An 8685-nucleotide genomic window follows, 5' to 3' on the forward strand; every position below is an offset into this window, starting at 1 on the left:
AATTTGAATCATTTGATTTAATAATTTGACCGCGATTTTTTCTACCCATTATAAGCCTAACTTTCTTTGGCTCTTATTAGTATAATAGATAGTAGATATTATTTATGCTCAACAATTATTACTACTTGGTTAATTGTGCAGTGTATTTATCTTTTTGGCAAATTGAATCTTTTTGTTACTTGTTTTACTAATTAAGATATATACAACTGTTATAGCATCTTTGAACTTGATCTAAAATGATATTCATATTATGTATTCTTGCTTGGATAATTTTAACTTGGCAAATTATGCTATGGATCTGGGTGTCCCAGGTCTACGTTCACAATTTAAAAACTCCATATTCACAATGTTATAATTATATGTTCACAATTTTAAATCTCAATATACAAAATTACATTACTCAATATTCACAATTTTTGAACTCTATATTCACAATTTTGTTATATAGTTTCAAAAATTGTGTTATACTATTGAATATTGAGTTATGAAATTGTGAACATAGAATTATGAAATTGTGAACATAGAGTTCTGAAATCGTAAATATAAAGTTCAAAAAACTGTGAATATAGAGTTCTAAAATTGTGAACATGGATCTGCAAGGTGGACCTGCGTCCATGGCATAACAAACATTTTAACTTGAATTAGCAGGAGGGTGGAGTCTAATAAGGCAAATTAAAATTGTAGGTCCAAATAGTTTTATTTTGTTGTTTTTCATATAGAGCAAGCTAGTATAGCGATCGAGAGAATAAACTAAGCAAATAAGTAAAGAAAGAAAGTTCACAAACGAAACTACAGTTCTTATATCGTGGACCGCGGTCCCAAAACGACGTCGTTTTAGTAAGTGGGAGACGAAGCCCCGTAATTGACACTGCAGTTCATTCCAAAAGATACTGCCTTACATTTGTTTTGATATTATCGAATGAAACTGTAGTTATATCAAAATGTAACTGTAGTTGTGTTGAAATGTAACTGCAGTGTATATGAAAAGATACTGAATAACAGTTTCACATTTGTGTTTGATATTATCGAATGAAACTATAGTTATATCAAAATGTAACTGTAGTTGTGTTGAAATGTAACTGCAGTGTATATGAACAGATACTGAATAACAGTTTCACTTTTGTGTTTTTATATTATCGAATGAAACTGTAGTTATATCAAAATGTAACTGCAGTTGTGTTGAAATGTAACTGCAGTTGTGTTGAAATATAACTGAAGTTGTGTTGAAATGTAACTGCAGTATATATGAAAAGAAAGTGAGTGGCGCGAATTCATCAGTCTGTTTTCATTAATTAAAACGACGTCGTTTTGGGACCGCGATCCACAATGCCACGGTCCACGATATAATTTGCGACGAAACTATTACCCCGTATTATTTAAGATAAGAAAGCTAATTAAGGGCTTACCTTTGTAACTGCGCACAAACTTTGATCTATCTGATCTCAAAAACAATACAATCCAAGTTATGAATGGATTGAAAGAACTCGTGGGAGATACATCAAAGGAAAAGACTTAATCTGCCTATGCTTCCCTGATCTGAAATTACATAAAAACCAAAACCAAATATTTAATTAACTAATATCCTACGCATGCATATCTGATGATTCTAATAAACTTCAATTCCTACTCACCATATATCCTTATACTACTCTGCTCTGCAACTGTGACTGTGTAATCAAATTCATTTTTTCTAAGTAGAAAAAGAATGAAATGGAGTAGTTGGTAGAAGAAGAACAAGAAGAAGAAAGTGTTTTTTTCTTCGAATATAAATAATGCTCTGATACGAGGTTGTCGAAATTTGCACCCTCGTCAACTTGTCATGTGGCCAGATTGTCACTCAAAATACTAAACTCAATACTCATTTAATGATAAACTTTTAATAACCAACTTGGTTGACGTGAGTGGCGGTGTACTCTCGTCCCTTAATAGAGGTCAGGAGTTCGAATGTCTTTTTCTATAGAAAAACAAATGCACTTTACCTGGTGCGAACGAGGATTACTTTAAGTATGGTACAGGCTTAAATGTGTCTCCTACAGTTAGGGCCTGCTCAAAACACCTCATGATCTATCAGTTAGGGTGAGTGGCGGTACACTCTCGTCCCTTAAGAGAAGTCGGGAGTTCAAACGTCTTCTATTAGAAAAATCAATGCACTTTACCTGGTGCGAACGGGGATTACTTTGAGTATGGTACGAACTTAAATGTGTCTCCTACAATTAGGGTCTACTTAGAACACCTCATGATCTAACAAAAAAAATAGTCAAGTTGATGTTAACTTGATAGTCATAAAGTTTCAAATTTGATTCTTCGATTTGAACCAATTAATTATGAATAATCTAAGCTGATTTACTTTTTTTTAGTCATTTATTAGCTACAATCATAAAAATAAGTTTTACTCATATTGCACTTTCGAGTAGCGAATACGAATTTTCTTGTAAATAAAAAAAAAATAGAAAATGTATGTATTTGATATAATTAATTCAATATTCATGATTCATCGTGGCCCTTGAAAATAAAGAAATGGTTTGAAGGTTTTAATATTTATTAACTAAATTTATTAACCTGGATCTCATCAAGTTGTCACATGGACACACTGTAGGAGCATGTGCTATGAAACTTAGCTAGTCATCCTAATTTTTTTTAATTTTTTTAATGTAACACTTGATCTAAGTCAACTTGTCACATGAACAGATCATGGGTGCATATGCTTTAGTTTTATAATACAACATGCCCAAAGGTTATTGATAAATTAAAAGTATATCATCCAAATGTATCTTTTTCTTTTTTTTTCTTTGGATAATCTAATTACAACAAAGAAAATGGTGGGATTAGACAAGTCAACACTTTGAGATGGGAAACTTCCTCAATAAATGCTCATTCTCTTTACAGATTGAAGCTAACAAACTCAAGATTTGTAAGCCTTCCGATTGCAAAGACATTAGCTCATTTCGTGGAATTTTATTCCTTGCCGTAAAAATTGAATCAAACAGCGGAATAAATCTATTCCATGAAATGATATTTCATTCGCAATGTATTTCATTAACCAAACGTCACATAAAATTCATACTAACAAAACTATTTCAGAAATTAAAATTTTGCTTTACACACTCAAATATTTTAGCAAAAGGATTCTAAGTATTTGCGTGTGACAGAGTAATTGGGCAACAGCACCCGACCCACCAGCATTGACCCAAAGAAGACAAACGGTCACCATTACTAGCACAGTCTACACATTGATGAGAGGATAATTACTTCAACGGCTCTCCACGACCCAGCACTCAATGTATGCTCACCATTACTAGGAGTCCGTTACACTCACCAGAGGAAGGGTCGTTGCAGCCATAGTATAAGTAGCAGACTTGTGGTAGAGGATGGGGACACTTTGTTGATGATACACAACACTACTATACTGCACTCAAATCACTCACTCTCACTAAATACACAGATCTACATTCTTGTACTAGAACATTGTACTTCACTTATATGGATATACTCCGGTAACATATTTACCGTTAGCGTGTGTACACAGAGTAAATATAAAGTTACATAGATAAAAAAATATTATTCTTCAAATTTAATAAATAAGTAATATCAAGTTGCATTGTGATTATTCTATATATGCAATACTTTGGTCACACTCCTGGTCTCTTTCTCCTCCTTCTCTTTATATTTTAGCGTGCATGCCATCAAATTTCCTCCCCCACATCCCATATTAAGCCCTCAAACATGCAATCCAATAATAGATTCTCAAGATTGGGAAGTTGTGCAATTATTGAAATTGCAGACACCTCAAGAATAATAGCATTCAAATGTATTTTCTTAACACTTGATGGAAACTTGTTGAGTTTGAGATCATTAAGAAGATGTGGATATCCATTACTACAAAACAATTCCAACTTTTCAAGATGATGAAGAAAGTCAATTTTAGGAAAGTTTTCAGAACGTGAGACACCACAACTCAAAGTTCTAAGACAGAGAAGCTCTCTCAATAAGCGTTCATGATTTGGAGTGAGAGGGCATCGCCAAACCCATGTTTGCAATTCTTTTTAACAAGCAGGAATTGCTTCAGTCATAACTAATCTTGATTTCTTCTTGCAAGAATCATCACAATTGGCACCAGTAATACTCATATGTCTCAATGTTCTCATATTCCAAAAAAAATTAGGAAATGCACCTTTTTTTATTTCAACTTTAATGTTATGAGATACTCAAGATTTTCTAGTGATAATGGTGAGACATCGGGTATGTTTGGTTATTGACGGATCCGCCAATTTTTGACAGATCCGTCAATTTTCAGCGTTTTGACCAAAGTCAAAATGCTGAAAAGCTATTTAGTTAATGACGGTTTGGAGCAACGGTTTCACTCCAAACCGCCAAGTTGCAAAACGCTGCAAGTAGCAGCGTTTTGCAACAGCATTTTGGGGAAATATTTTATTTCCCCAAAATGCCCTTATAACTATAAAAAAAAAAAAATTAACTTTTAGTTTGCCCGGCCGTTGGGCAAACATTGTTGTAAAAAAAAGGAGCCTTGAGGCTCCTTTTATAGGAGCCTCAAGGCTCACTTCCTCACTTATCCCACATAAAAAATACAGAAGGGGAGCCTTAGAGGCCCCCTCCCTCTTTTTTTTTTTTTTTAACATTATTATTATTATTGTTGTTGTTGTTGTTGTTGTTGTTGTTATTATTATTATTATTATTATTATTATTATTGTTATTATATATATATATATATATACCTTTTTGGTCATTTTACATGTCAACCGCTAATCTAAACAGCTAATTTTACCAAACATCTTTTTACAAACCGCTAATACAATTCACTGGTCAAACCCGCTAATACAATCCGCTATTTGATAACCGCTAACACAATCCGTTGCCGCTAAATTCCAACCGCTGATAACCAAACAAGCCCATCATCTGCATCATCATTTTCATCTCCATCTACATCATTTTTAGACCAAATATTTAGACTATCGATTTTACAAGGTTGCAAACATTTATTTTAGTAATAATTATAATGAATTTTCTATATTATCTTGGATTCATATACTTTGAGTTAGATATTTAAATAAAAAAATGCCACATTCAATTACACATGTATAAACTTCTCCTATATAAATTATTCATATATACTTTCAAATATTTATTTAAATATAAACATTGGGCATTAACTCATACGCGCAATGCGCGTATAAAACTAGTATATATATATAGTTCAACTTGTAGTGGATTTTTAGTATTAATTCAATACATTTAAAATTTTGCTTTATACACTCAAATATTGCAGTAGAAGGATTCTAAGTATTATATTCGAATAGAATGAGCAGAGTAAATATAAAGAAAAGAGTTACACTAGAGAAATATTAATAATATTATTCAAATTTAAAACATACAAGCAATATCAAGTTGTGATTACTCTCTGTATCACTTTGGTCACACTCTTGGTCTCTTTCTCCTCCATTCTCCTCTTTTTATTTTAGTGCACATGCCATCAAATTTCCTCATCCCGAAACGTACAACTAATTTGAATTTATTTCAACTCCCTTTCACAAAGTTCGACTTGTGCTTAAAGTTGATTCTCTCTCTCAAACATTCAAAAAAAAAAAGAGAGAGAGAGAGAGAGATTTAGTAGGACACAACACACCAAAAGTATAAATTCATTTTTCATGTTTTGTCTAGAAAGTGTTCAATGCAAACTTAGTAGGAGAATATAACATTTTTCTTTAAAATATGGTCATAACTCTATTCTGTACCACCCAAAAAAAAAAATAAAAGAAGTGATTTTTACCTATACTAGCATGAAAGAAACAATGTGAAAGCCACGGGATGTATAAAGCCAAGTTTTGATGAAAGTTTTTATATGAATCTCATAATATAACTCTATTATTTTGCATTCATTATATTGTACAAACATGCCAATTTAAACACTAAATCAAAATGATAATGAGAAAATTAAAGTGTTGAAGAATTTACAGGCCGTTTTGTTGGAATGATGGGATTAGGGGGGGAAAATGAATTGTAATTTAGTGAGTAAGAATTTAAATTACATTGTTTGGTAGACAGTAATAAAATGACTGAAAATTGAAATGAAAGAAGTAAATATAGACTAAAAATATCCTTGTATTAATAATGTAATAAGAATGGTAAAATAGTAATTCAGCATGAAATTATAATTCCACAAATTGTGAAATTCCAATCCAAATGTTTGATTGGAGGGAATTGCTACCAAACAAAAACCCTATTAGTTAATTTCACTTACCAATAATGTGGACATGGAGTTGCTCATTTCCTAATTCTCGTGCGCATTCCTCAATTTCCTTCACCCAACTGTAAACAATGCGATTGCAAAACCACGCAGAGATCATTTTCAATGTTAAAACATCCTCAAAACCAGAAGGCATCACTTGTAAGTCACTACAGTGCATCAAATCTAATCGCTCAAGGCAAGGAAAGGACTCAGCAACACTGCTAATATTCCAAATTCCAAAATCACCAAGCACTATTAATTGGAGGCATTTGAGTTTTTGGAATTTGGTTTCCTCCCCCACATTCCATGTTAAGCCCTCCTCAAATGTGCAACGTTCTAGTGATAGAGTTTCAAGATTGGGAAGTTGTGCAATTGTTGAAATTGCAGACACCGAAAGAGTAATACAACTCAAACGTATTTTCTTAACACTTGATGGAAACTTGCTGAGTTTAAGATCATTAAGAAGATGTGGACTTCCATTAACACAAAACAATGCCAACTTTTCAAGATGATTGAGAAAGTCAATTTTAGGAAAACTTTCAGAACTTGAGACAGGACAAATCAAAATTCTGAGACAGGGAAACTCTCTCAATAAGCGTTCATGATTTGGAGTGAGAGGACATCGCCAATCCCATGTTTGCAATTCTTTTGAACAAGTAGAAATTGCTTCAGTCATAACTGATCTTGATTTCTCCATGCAAGATCCATCACAACTGGCACCAAAAATACTCATATGTCTCAATCTTCTCATATTCCAAAACAAAATTGGGAAATGCCCTTTTGTGATTTCAACTTTAATGTTATGAGATACTCAAGATTCCCTAGTGATAATGGTGAGATATCATTTGCATCATCATATTCATCTCCATCTACATTGAGAGCTAAATACCTTAGAGTAATAAATTTCTCCTATGTAATCTTGCATTGATATCATTTTAATTATTTATTTAAGGGAAAATGGCACTTTTTCCCCCTATGTTATGTGCATATAGCACTTTTTCCCCCTGTGTTATTAAAGTGGCAGTTTTCCCCCCTGAAATGTTAAATTGACATTGTTACCCTTAACAATAATTATATCATTTATTTTTCTTCTCCAACAAATTATTATTTATATGTATGGATGATCATGATTCGGTTCGAACATAACCAAACACTGTAACAATCATATCGAAATAGTATGGACAGTTCTGGTTACGATTCAGAACCGAAAAATTTAAAATTAAATAATTGTTGAACCGTGAACCGGAACTTAACCACAGTCACATATAGTGAAAATAATCAAACACTTATTTTGATAAATCGGTACGGTTCGGTTCCAATTTCGATTTCAAACCGCCAATCAAAACTTATGTATTTATTTACTACGCATTTATTTTTATAATTTTATTTCTTATTTAAAAATAATCTAAATTTAACAATTATTTTATTTTATTTTTTCGGTTCTGAATCGTAACCGTAACCGTCTATACTATTTAAGTTCAATTGCTACAGTGTTCGATTAGGTTCGTATCGAACCATGATCTTCCATACATATTAGTAACAATTGATTGGAGAATAAAAATAAATGAAATAGTTATTTTAAGGGCAAAAATGTCAATTTAACATTACAAGGGAGAAAACTACCACTTTTAAAATAACTGAGGGGGGAAAACTGCCACTTTAATAACACATGGGGAAAAAGTGCTATAAGCATATAACATAGGGGGAAAAAGTGCCATTTTCCCTTTATTTAAATACAGATATTGGGCATTAAATTAGTCGCGCAATCTTATGTAAAAACTAGTAGCTATTATAAACAACAAAATAGAACAAAACAAAGTCGGGGCCTGGGGTTGAGTTATATCCACTTTTGGCGCACAAGTATGTGATCATTTCCACATTTAATCCCCGACTATTAAAATTTTCAGATTTGGCTCCACGACTTTTAAATCATTGCCACATTTAATCTAAAACTATTAAAATGTTCAGATTTGGTCCCACGACTTTTAAATCATTGCCACATTTAGTCCACAACTACTAAAATGTTTAGATTTGGTCCCACAATTTTTAAATCTTGGCCACATTTGATCTCCGTCCATTAAAATTTTTAGATTTGGTCTTATTACTTTTAAATCATTGTCACATTTGGTCCATCCCACCAACATTTTAGTTATCGGTGATAAATTTCAGACAAGTGAATTATCTTAAGGGCAAAATTATTCTTTTTCTATACATTTTTCTTGAACTTATTTTTTTCCTCTCAAATCACTTTCTTTGTGTTTTTTTTTCTCAATGCAACTAAATAAAGTTATAAACTATATATAGAGTATTTTATCAGCTTTATAAGTTAATATGGTGTTGAATTAATGATATTATGATTATAGAATACAAATATTATATACAAACTTTAATAATGTTAAAATCTAATATAAATAAATTAAAATTATATTACAAATTTAAAT

This window comes from Ipomoea triloba, chromosome 5 (genome assembly GCF_003576645.1).
Source record: "Ipomoea triloba cultivar NCNSP0323 chromosome 5, ASM357664v1".
Taxonomy (NCBI): domain Eukaryota; kingdom Viridiplantae; phylum Streptophyta; class Magnoliopsida; order Solanales; family Convolvulaceae; genus Ipomoea; species Ipomoea triloba.